The 12,749-nt window shown below is 28.5% G+C and overlaps 1 protein-coding gene and 1 long non-coding RNA gene across 3 annotated transcripts in view; one reads left to right on the top strand and one right to left on the bottom strand.

Moving 5' to 3' along the window:
* The window catches only part of LOC102675177 (C-terminal-binding protein), a 20,335-nt gene that overhangs the window by 1,588 nt on the left and 5,998 nt on the right, over positions 1-12,749 (top strand). The window lies entirely within an intron of this gene.
* Positions 9,708-10,301, bottom strand: LOC116186061. The gene is made up of 2 exons (XR_004150987.1): positions 10,052-10,301; positions 9,708-9,971 (listed from the first exon to the last, which is right to left on the bottom strand). It is a non-coding gene; the product is annotated as an uncharacterized LOC116186061 (long non-coding RNA).

The raw sequence follows: 12,749 nt of genomic DNA, 5'->3' as shown, positions 1-12,749 counted from the left end.
TATATATATATATATATATATATATATATATATATATATAAAAATTATAATAATAGTATTCATTTAAAACAAATTATCTATATAGGATAAATTACTATATCAAATAAATCAACAATTTTGTTCATATTATATTTAATTGCTTTATAAAATGCACGTGCGAACTAGATGAATTTTCTGACATATCAAAGGAGTATGAAAATTGTTATGAATTATTGCTAGATGGCAGCACTTCGCATTGTTTTGAAATTTTATATATAAAAAGAAATTTTAACGAAATCTTGAAGATTTTCAGTTTTTCTTCACTTATGTTAAATGCGTATATACTGAATTTTGAATTCGTTTGAATTAAGTTTGCGTGATTTCCTCTTTACATTTTGATAAATCATGATATTGGAAATATTTGATTTGCCATTCAAAATATATCTGCAGAGCGAAATGTCTATGGTACAAGTATAGTCTGATGTAAATCATTTATTCTGTTAAGTATACGTGTCATGCGGCTGACCGCCATTTGGATAGACGCTTCTAGAATATCATTCATTTGTATCTCTCATTCCTTCCATCGATAGTTTGTCTTTTTCCATGCCTATTTGTCTTGTGATATACTTCATATTATATGATGCATTTTTCATACAAAAGATTTGCATTCTAAATGATCTGCGCTCACTATTCTAAAATATTTTCTTAAAAAATAATATAATTTAAAAATACGCATTTATATGTATTGTCAATTATTACACCGCGTTCGTGCTAGAAATTAACATCCTCTGAAAGTTTGAGCAAACGTTTTTGAGAAAACGATTATTGTTCTGTACTTGTGGGTAATACTGCAAACGCACTTAGTGGTTCTCAACTTTTTCCTTCCTGTTTCCAGGTGTCTTATTGTGTCGTGCGAATTTTTTATCTTTGTATAACCCGCATCCTTTAATTCGATATATTGCCCATTTCTCTCATAATATAATATTATTAATTGTTTTATTTTAATGCTTGTCTTAATTATATTATTTTTTTAAAAAATATTTAATCTTTTATAATATTATTTTTGATTATAAAAAAATAAAAATTTTTAAGTAAAATTAAAAATAATCTATTTTTTTATGATTGCATAAAGTTACAATTATGAAGCAGAATAACTACAATATTTTATTTCCTTAGCGAAATTGTAATAGATATATACATCATAAAATTATTACATTAATTATATTTTTTTAATTTAATAATTTAACAAATTTTTTACAATTATTATTTATTAAAAAGATTACAACAGAATTAATTGTAAATTTAAAATAAAATAATTATATACGTATTTATGTAATTTGTAAATGAAGAATAGTATTTCGTAACATAAATACTTCTGTTTTAGTACACTTTAATACATACATTGGTTTAGTTTTTCTACGAGTTCGATGTTCTTGCTTGGACTCGGTTAACAAGCTTCCGTTCGAAACGATAAAGCATGTTAACGACCTACTAATCTGAAATGTAGGGTTTGAACGATTGAAAAATATTAGAAATGTAGCATTGTATCTTTTTTATAAATCCTAATAGTATGAAAATATGATTTAATTGTATGTATAAATTATCACAATATAGAAAAAGAAAAAATAAAAAATAATTCTTAATGTAATCATATAAAAACGGTTAAAAATTTCGATATATAAGTATTGTTTAAAGGCTAATGGCATATCCTAAAGGACGTCGGCGCCAAGCGGTATGTCGGATTGCGTAACTTTTGCCGAATTTAACGCGAATATGGAACGAACGCGTCGTGTACGTTTCCCTTATTTTGTTTCGTCAGTGTGCACACGCGCGACATACACGGTAACTTATTCATCGTTGATTGTGTCGGTATTTAAACGAGCTCCTGTTCTGGCCTTACGTAATTTGCTGAACGTGGAGGGCAGCGATATACACGCGCTCGGTTGCTTATTCAGCGATGTTGTGACCTGTATTCACGTCGCGACACTTCTGTTTCTTTTTACTAGAAACCCACTCACGGTCGACGGTGTATATGCGCGCGGCGGCGTTTTGTATATTTATGTTTTCCTCGTTGGCGCCGCGTAAATCCATCTCTCTTAGTAATGCAAAGAAAAAAAGAGAAGGTGTTATCCTTCGAGAAAGTTAAATTGTTCTTAGTTTGACAAAAGAGATCAGTTTTCACGCCACTATCAACTAACCAATGAAGTTTTCTTCTTTATTTAAGATCATTTAGTTAGAAAAATATTTTCATTGCTGAATTCCTTTTTCTTCGATTTGTTGATTATTTTATAATGTATATATGACAATATAAATTATTTATTTTTAGTTTATTTTTAAAAGATGAAAAAACAAGAAAGTTTGTTTCGTCGTATAGATGTATAATTTTGATATTTATTAATTATTGATTGAATATAATCAGATCAAATAAGATGATGCATTAGGAAAATTTTTGTAGTTATTAGATTTACTAATTTATTTATTGATGATTCATAAGTTATATAGAGTAAACTCGCGAAAGAAATTAATTATTATTTATTTGTTTAAATTTTATAATTGAAAAGCAACATTGTTTTCTAAATTTAAAGTTGGTCAATTAAATATTCGATAATAATTCTTTTTTTTTTTAACAAGGCTATATAAATGAATATCTATTATTGAGCATTTAAGATAAGAGCATTTCAAGCGTTCGTGGTTCGTTTGATTATATTTTCTCGTTGTCATATTATCGTATCATATAATATATACTGAGTTAAATAAGTTCATTATACGACTTGCATGGTCTTTGATACGATACATATGTATTGTGAATGTATGTAACTATTTGGAAATGTTATCGCTTGCACTGATAATAATGCGATAATGCGAAAAATTAGAGAAGTATTATATTTTAGATTTTTATGCTACTCAAACGTTAATGTTAGAATACTCAAACGTTAATTATTATATTATGATCTATTTCAAATTTATTTTTCATTTTAATAACATTAATCATTGTTTTTATCACTAAATGTAGATTTATTTTCCAAATAAAAAAATTTTCAAAAAAATAAAATAATGTGAATTAATAAGTATAAAAAAGAATATAATAAGAGTCAAGTGAAGAAGTTTGTGAAGATTTTATTTTATTCTTATTACTCTTCTTTATTACTCTTCCGTCATTTTTTGTCACATAATTAAAGCTTAAAATCACTGTTAGGAGGAACAAAACGAGAGATGTCGAAAACCGAGTAGATAAAGAAAAAGATAGTATTATCAGGGGAGAGGGAAAGGAAAAAAGTGTCCCTGTCTCGTACGAGACTCGGGTGGAACCAAACCGCGGCGGTTATTATCGATCTCTCGGCATCGTTACACTTCGTCCGGGATCCGTACAAGTGCGGTAAAAGGCACGAGAGAGTGGTTACGTCGATTGTCCACGGTTGCAGAGAGAAGCGACGCTCTACAGGCTGTTTCTAAAATAAGCAAGCAAAGCTTTTCGAGTACTTTTTGTTTATCTTCGCAATGGAGGATAGATTCTACTTTAACAAGTACCGAAGTGATTTTTTTTATAGGTCATTTTATATTATGGGGATTTTTCTGATTCAGAAAAAATATAATATTGATTTTTTTTTAAATTATTATTTGTGGAAGTGTTAATTTAATTTAATAAATAATTTCAATATTTATTTCATTTTGTTCAAATTAAGCATGTATTTTTATTTTATTTTCTACATTTTTTAGTATAATATATACATATTATATTCATTTATCAATAATTGAAAACTTCTTTAGCCAATTATTATAAAGAATATTTTTATAAAGAGTCACAATATATGATAATATATGATTTATTATAATGATTAATAAAATAATAAATTAGTGATTAATAAAAAATTCAAATTAAATTAATGATATAAATTCATTCATTAAAATATAAATGTATATGTAAAATTGTTTCTTTATATTAATAAATGTTATGAGTATTTAAATTATATCATGACAAAATTTAAAGAGAATATATAAAAATCTTATTAGATAAAAACGTATAAAATATTTTAAACTTTTTTAAATATTTTTTTAAATTTCTATCTTAAAAAAAGATAATCGTAATTCGAAAGGAAATCTTTTTTTCTCTGTATCCACGAAATCTTACTATTTTTACTTAACCTAATTTTAATCTAAATATGAATTCGTTAAAATTTTCAAAAATCGATTAAACGAAAATTGCAACTTATCTAATGACCATTGTTATACAAATTTTATTATACAATATATAATTTAAATATTGTTATACAAAAATTTATCGATATATGTGTATATTATTAAAACTTTTCTTCAAGATGTTTGGCGATATTTATTAAGGAAGTAGCTGTAATAGTTATGTATAAGTAGTATTTACATAAATTTTGATTTAATAAACTTGAAAAATATGAACAGATCTCAAAGAATCAATATTTATTTCAAAGTTTTTTTTATAATTATATTAATTGAACTTAATAAAATAAGACAATTAATGAATAATTCCTGCCTATAGTAAATATGAAAACTGTATAACTCGTCTCATTATAGATGAAACGTATATATATATATATATTCAAAGTTTGCTCGCTCATTTTAGAAGCACTGTATATATCCGATCGTTCCATAGAAATTTCAATGTAACAGCCTAAGTGGCATGTGGATGAGTGTATGACAAAGAGGGAAAGGGAGACCGAAAGAACGAGCTAGTCGGTTGTAACAGGTGCCCCCACCCGTTTCTTATAACTCCTCCTCTCTGCTTCGATATTTCTCTTCTCTCGTAGTACTATTCTCTTCAGGTTCATCTCTTTATCCTATCTGTATATCTTATAACGTATCTTCTTTCTCTTTGTCGCTACTTAGTCTCTTTTATGTAAGGCTAGCAAACTGACCTGACTCAACTATTGAGTGGTCTCTCAAGGGAAAGAGACGTGCTAATACATTCTTCTCTTTTTGGTTTGTCGTCGAATTTGAACATAAGAATTAGAATTTTCTATTATATTGTGTAATCAAAAAGCTATAATAAAAAGCATATTTTCTCATATTTTATGCAATTAAAATAATAATTATATTAAATATAATAGTTTGAAAAATTTCAATCACTTATTATATTTATATAAAAGATATAAATAGATTAAATAATTTTATAGAATTATATATTGTATGTAAAATATATAAAAGAATGTGTAAAAGAAAAAGATACTTAAATACGGAAAAGATTATCATAAAAAAGAGTTAAAAATTACTTAACTAATATTTTAGATTGCAATAGATATATTAATGTTAAAATTTATTGGAAGAAATATGTTTATAAATCTAAAATTGATTTTAATTATATTTTTCAGTATATTAAGTGTTGTATATTAAATATTGTTTGGAAATTGTATTTGATGGATATTAGAGCGTATCGTATAAATTCGCAAAAAAGATATATGACAATTTCTATGTGATCAGCCAGCGGAACGTTAAAAACTGTTTCGTGTGCACTCTGATTTCTTTTCGTCATGGGCCGCTTCTTCTTGTACAAATAATCGAGAATAGGAAAAGCATAATTACTGCTATGTTATTCAGGCTACAAGCAATCGATTTCTACAATGCCTTTACAATGGAATGAAAATATAGATATCGTTATTCATTTCTATTAATCTCGCAGAAAATGGACATGGATAGCTATAATAATAGATAAATAATAGATAATTTACATAATAAAATAATCCGGAATAAGTAAAAAAACGATATTATTGATCATATTTACAAATTAATTATTTCTAATCTTATAAATCACATCTAGAAATATTTTAAATCATAAAGATAAATTTTTCAATTAATAATATTATAAACAAACATATTATTTAAATATTCAATCATTTAGATTTACATTAAAATATTTTAATGTAATGGAATAGATAATATTATAATATGCGTCCTATATATATATATATCTTCATATTCATTGCTCAATTGAAGATGCATCCCATAATATATAATTATGATATTATTGATAATATTTTCTAGTGAATTAATTAAGCTAAATAATATTGTATTTGTATAGCTGAAAATATTCGAAATATTTTAAGATTATAGAAATTGCCATAAACGAAATAAAGCAAATAAAAATGTAAATATGAAAAAGAAAGAGACAGGGAGAAATATTAAACGTTTCAAAAACAATATATGTTTAAGCAAAAAAAAATTCGTTGTCTTCAATGTTATGTAGTCCGAATGTGAAGTACAACCCCAAGATAATGGGGGTAGCGCATCGCCATTGTAAACAGACTTGGAAGCAGTAAGCAGCTCCGGGATTTAGTTCGATGTGTTGGAGGACGGGGACAGCGGGAGGTGGTTGGGCGAGTCTGACGGTTGGGATGAGGAAAGCCGGAGAGTAGGGTGCCAAAGCGGGACGAGAGTAAGAGGGGACGTGTCGTGAAGAGAGGGGCAAAATGTCGAGGGTGGGAAGTTGCCGAGACATCGATCGGGCCGGCCATTGCTTGCCACACTCCACTACTAGGAGTCAAGATGCCATATCCACTACGAGGAACTAAACTCCATGAAACTACTCTCTGCCGCTCTCTACGCACTTGTCCTAACCCGCTGTAACTCTGTATAGGTGTACGCCGCGCGCGCATAGGTTGAGCCAACGCGACGGACGTGTACGACTGTTGGGGGACGATCACTGAGTAGAAAGAGAGAAAAAAAGGGAAAGGCAAAAGAGCAACCAAGAGGCGAAAAGCGAGTTTTGTGCGTGTATTACGTATAGGCACGCATGTATGTGTGTATGGGTATAACCACAACGAAACAAGTGTATGCGACACACTCATCGTTGCTGTTGCTGCTGCTTCCATGCTGGAGAATCGCGCATTCAGGCAAGAGAGAGAAAATCGTTTGTATATACTCACGGCCCCGTGAGGTCGCTTTTAAACGCGTACTCTCTCACATACTTGGGCCGTTCATGGACGTTCTTGCGCGGGGACATTGGCGAGCGTGAAGTAAGTTATAAATTGGCCCTCTAATACGTGGACAAACTTATTCCCGATGTAACCGTTGCAACTAATGGATTATAGCTCACTAGATGTTATTAATGGACTATCATTTCTTTAAATCTTATTAGTTTTTTTTTTGCACGATTGATTTGAAATATTTTAAATAATATAGTCGACATTTCGATCATATACGATATACGAGTGCACGTATTTCTTCGAATGTTAAATTTGTTAAATTGTTATTATTGTATTTCTAGAAATCATTCATTGAATAGATTTTGCATGGGAAAATTCTGTTTTAGTTATGTTCGTGCTCAAATCAAATTAATGTCTCGCTAAGTTTCTTCCTAATTGGAATTAGAGTAACAAGGTTTTCAATTGGTTCAAATTGGTTTGTTTGGGAAATTTGCCAATAGTATAACTAATGATTGTGTTTCAATATTTCCAGAATAATTACTATTTAACCTATTTTATATCTTTTTTTTCATCTTATATTTCTTGAAGTATAAAAGTAGTAGTAATATATGAAAAGTATTACGAGCGATTTTCTTTGTTTCTTTAGAAGTGATTTATTCCGTGAAGCGCGTCCAGAATGGGTGCGGAAACAATAAGAAAAGTTGTCGCGGTTTATGTGGAAAATTCTGATTCAGAGCGGAAGAGGATATAGAGAACTGTAAAGAGGGAGGGGTTGGCGAAGTCGACGGAGTGTATGTAACTTTGAAACTCAACAAGGGTATATTCATCGCGTTCCCTACTCATGAATAGAAGGGGACGAGCTGGCACATGTCTTGAGCCGCATTGGCATTGTTCTTTTTATGTATGCTTCTCGATCGAATTCTTCTTAACCCGAAGCAGAGTTATGCGAATGAATGATCTCTCGTACAAGAGATGCCGTAACAATTCTTTGCATCGTAATACTCGAACAGACTGCATCTGTGTGCGCACAGTCAGATCTGATTTAATGTCACTCGTCGGCCAGTATGAAGATACTTAAAGGGATGTTAAACGGTTTTGAGAAGCATTCCGTGTGTTCGACTCGTTCCATTCGCCACCTGTCGGCCTTTCTCTGTCTTCAAGGTTTCAAATATGAATGCAACGAATATGTGGAGGGGCTCGACACGAGTCCGTCCGTGCTCTTGTACTTTCCCCCATATATACTTTACTGTACGCTCTGTAGGTTATTACTGGTTGAAAGTTTGAAGCGGCGAACGATTGTACCGTCAGTTTACCGTCGTTGCTCCTATTATCGCTTTTGTTCAACGAACATAACTGGCGACGCCTTTTGTCAGTGGCTAATTAAAAGTTTCCACTAACTTGGAAATCTTTAACGTTGAATTTTTCTGTTACCACTGTTGTTTGCGCGAACACGAATCGCGGCGCTTGAATGGATTCGTAACTTTTGTCGGGAAATAGTTTGCCAAAGTAAATGTCCAACAACGATATTGAATACAGCAAGCCAAATATTTTTCAAATTGAATCGCATAAAGTTAATTATTACTTGCGCATATTTGAATACTAATCGCATAAATTTAAATGAGTTATTCAAGGAGCCGATTTGATTGGCATGATATGTAAGTATTAATGTATTAATACATATTTCTATATTTATCAAATGTAGAGAGAAGGGAACATATGAAAATTCATATTTCGACACTTAACATTATTCCATATATATATTTATTCCCAGATATTTTTAGAAATGATCTCAAGGCCAATACATCAATACAATTTGTTAAATTTAATAAATTTTTGATCATTTTTATAATTTTATCTCAATAAAAGATAGGATTATTTTAATATATTATGAAAAGAATTAATTAAACGAGTTAATTGAGCTTTACAATTATACGATAAAAAAATTTAAACGTGCTAGTTTTCTTTATTATCATAAAAGCAATATGAAGTGATTCATAGATGTATAGTAATATTTCATTGAATGAATTTACATAAGTAAATAAGTAAGAAATGTTGCGCAAACATATATGGATAATAAGTTATGACTAATTAAAAGAAACAGTTATTACTTACTATGTTTATTAAAAAAAAAAGATACTAAACATAATTAAAATGCTCTCTTTTTTATATTTTCAGTAATTTATTTATTAATATTAACATAAATTATTATAATAAAGAATTTAAATGATAATAAAAAATTAATTAATTTAATGTATATTGAAACAAAAAATTCATTTCGAAAATTTTTCACAACTTATTTATATGTAAACATATATTGTATATATTTTCTTTAACGCAATAGATATATTATGCGAAATATTATCTTGTATTTAATGAATCATTCTGTGAATTTTACAATTTTCAAGCGTATTATCTATTTACTCAAAGATTAAAACATCTAATAATATGTTTATCAAAATTTATATTATCGTATAAATAAATTAAAAAATTTACGTTACACAAGTTAAAGTAGTTTAAAAAAATTATATAGCAATGTAATACTTAATAATTTTTTCAATAATTTTCTACTTTCTAGAATTAAATAAAAAATAAAAACTTTTTAATTAATAACATTTAATTAGTAAATTAACAAATTATAAATCAAATTTTTTATTGTATATGCACAGTTTTTATAACACAGTTTATGCAAATTATAAAATTATAAAATTTGTATAATTTTATTCAATTTATCACTATATTTATTATTATGCAAGTTATGTTTGTTATTATAATAACGTTTAATTTGTTAAACGTAAAATTTCCAATAATAATGGTATAAGAGATCCCAAAAAAATTTATACAATTAACAAAGCCATTTATAATTTCAATTGAACCAGTTAAGTATAAAACTTGTTTTTCGGTTATATTTGAATTTTGCTTCAAAGAAAACCATACAACAAAGTTCTTTGACTTTGTTGGAGAGAACGGTTGTAACTTCTTTTCGAACTACATACGCGAACCCTGAAAGCTAAACCTCTTCGTAAGTACCGACTCGACCGGTTTCTTTTTTTGCTCTGGCGTACCATCAAAGGAGGGACAGTACTCGACCATGCTGACTGGTGTCTGTTACAAAACGATGCTTACAAGCTTCTATACATGTACATGTTCGAAGAAGGGTAACGATGAACACCAGCGAAACTCACGCTTTCCTTGGAATCTCGCAAACTTCGTCTTGGAATTTCGATCGTTGCCTGCTACACAGAACGGGAAGGGGAACAGTTCTCTGGGAAGTGGGAGAAACATCTTTCTTCCTGAAACATCTTGTCCAAGTTTACAGACTTCACCTAGCTGTTTCTGAATCACTTTTACTTTTTATCATTTTACAAGTAATATAATTTTTTATTATATTTTTAAAATTTTTAAAATTTATAGATAATTAAAAAACATTGTAAGTCATATTATTGATTTTGAATTTTCATGTAGTATTTTTTCTTGGAATATTCGTCTAAAAAAATTATTCATATTATTCAAAAATTTTTAATATTTTCATATTAATTTTTATACTATAATAATAATTTTATACTATAAAAATAATAGCTTCTTATTTATATATATTTCTTATTATTAAATAAAAAAATTAAATTTTAATTATTTATACATATAATACAAATTATATCTTAATTGTTACATAAAATTTTCTTAATCATATCATTACTTGATATTTCAAATTTTATAATTATTCAATAAAATTTAAAAATTTATATAAATGTTTTTAAGAGATCTTAAAAGATCATTCTTGAGAATAAACACATAAAATTCCGAAATTTATTTCGATTTAATTCGCTTAAGTTAAAAAAAAAAGTATTTTCCGTATTTGCGTATAATACTTTAAAACTTTTCATTCGGATTGCAAAATACTTCGTTTTGGATTTGATTAGGCCACAAATTGATGTGACTGATGTACGGAAAGTAGCACGGCAAGCAAACGAGAGTGACACCGGTCGGATCGATGCCAATCGATCGCTACGGCGAAACATCGTGGCGAAAGTTTACAGAAAAGTGATAATTCCAAAACACATTGCTTATTCGTGCAGCACTAGAGGAATGGATATAGAAGGAAGAGAGGATAGATATTAGAAAGCAAGGTATGAAATGAAGGAAGAAGAGAAGACGGAAAGTAAGCAGGCAGAGGCAGGCTGGCAGGGCAGGCGTTGGAGAACCGAAGTTTCGCTTTAGGAGCGGGGAACTTAACTGAGTTAACTTTGCTGCCGAACCAAACTTTCCGCCAACTTTAAGTAGTCGCCTCTCCTCTTCTCCTACTCCCTTTTCTCCCTCCTTCCCTTGCTTCACTCATGGCCGTTCGCTCGTTACCCGCTGGAAAGACGAACGCGGAGGCGGAAGGTACCAGAGCAACAGCCCCTCTCTCCCCTTTCAGATCATTCCGTTGTACCCAAGGATGAGAATGCCCGAACGCCGACACTGATACTCGTCATTATAATTGGACAAGTTTCTTCTGCTCCTTTCTTCATTTTAGTACTTGACAGATTTTTTTTTTATTTGTTTTATTTTATTTTATTTTTTATTTTTGTTTGTTTTTTTACATTTTCAATTTTTCGTTCTTTGTTTCTCATTTCTTTTAAATACAGATATTTATTTAAGCATATGTTTATTTTGTATTACAGAAGATTCTTTTTTTCTTTTACAGTTTGGTGACTTGCAGATATTTTAACGATTATGACATTTTTTATTTTTGTAATTGAATTTTTTTCGAGTTTTTTTTTGAGTATTTAATTTTTATTTGGATTTCTTGTTTCGGTTTTATTTGTCAATGTTTCATACAAAATTTTTTTATAATGTGAAAATTTGTTTTTATTTTATGCAATTAAACATACTTTAAAAATAAAATTAGATTTTTTTTTAATAGAATAAAATTTTAATATAAATTTAATGCTAATTTTTTGACATATCATATGTTAAATTATTTAAATGAAATATATCATGATTTTATTTATAAATGAATAAATTTATATTTGAATGATTATATTTAATGTACTGAATAAATTCAAAAACATAAAAGTAATTGAAATATACTTTCAAGTTTTTTAATTAAAATAATGGTATGATTCGTATTTAAAATTGACCTAGAATATGTATTTGTTGATGCTAACAATACATCACTTTAAAAAGGTTTTTATGATACCATATGTGTCATTATAGTGAATGTTATCGCTAGTGCACTTTCCTAATAAGTTTATTTATTTCTACTTTATTATTAGTGAACATCTCGAATATCATATTTTAAATAATGAAGATTTTGTTGTATTAAAATGATTTGATTCTAATTAATTCTTTAACAATAATAATATTTATTGACAAATACTTATTATATTAATCTAGTAAAATATTAAAGAATAAAAAATTAATAAGTGTATAATATAACTTTTAATATAATTAAATTTATATATTGAGAATAATATAATTTTTAATTATTTGAAAGTTGTTTCTCTTGTATGTAATCATAATCAATAATCATAATCAATCAATAGACAATAATGTTATTTTTTTAAACATTCACAAAAAAAACTTGAAAAAGTTTTATTACAATCATTATTAATGAACTTTTGAATTAATTTATGGAATGCTTTTCGAATCTGAATTTTCTTCTCTTCATCGGTCGATATTAAAAACTTGCGCGATTATTATCGCAATGAAGTCGTTTGAATTTCACGTGTCACTAACAAAAACCTAGTCACCTCTCCGCGCGGCAAGTTTTGAAACAAACTTTACTTTATCGTGGCTCGATTGTAGGAAGGGAGAGAGCTGGCAGGACGAGCTTTCCTCCCACCAACGGTTCTCCGCCAAGTAAAGTTGCTCCCAGGTTAGACAATAATTGGATAACTT

The sequence above is a fragment of the Apis dorsata genome, unplaced genomic scaffold, assembly GCF_000469605.1.
Source record: "Apis dorsata unplaced genomic scaffold, Apis dorsata 1.3 scaffold_400, whole genome shotgun sequence".
Classification (NCBI taxonomy): Eukaryota; Metazoa; Arthropoda; class Insecta; order Hymenoptera; family Apidae; genus Apis; species Apis dorsata.
Note: the sequence above shows the minus strand (reverse complement) of the source record. Positions and strands in the feature narration are given on the sequence as shown.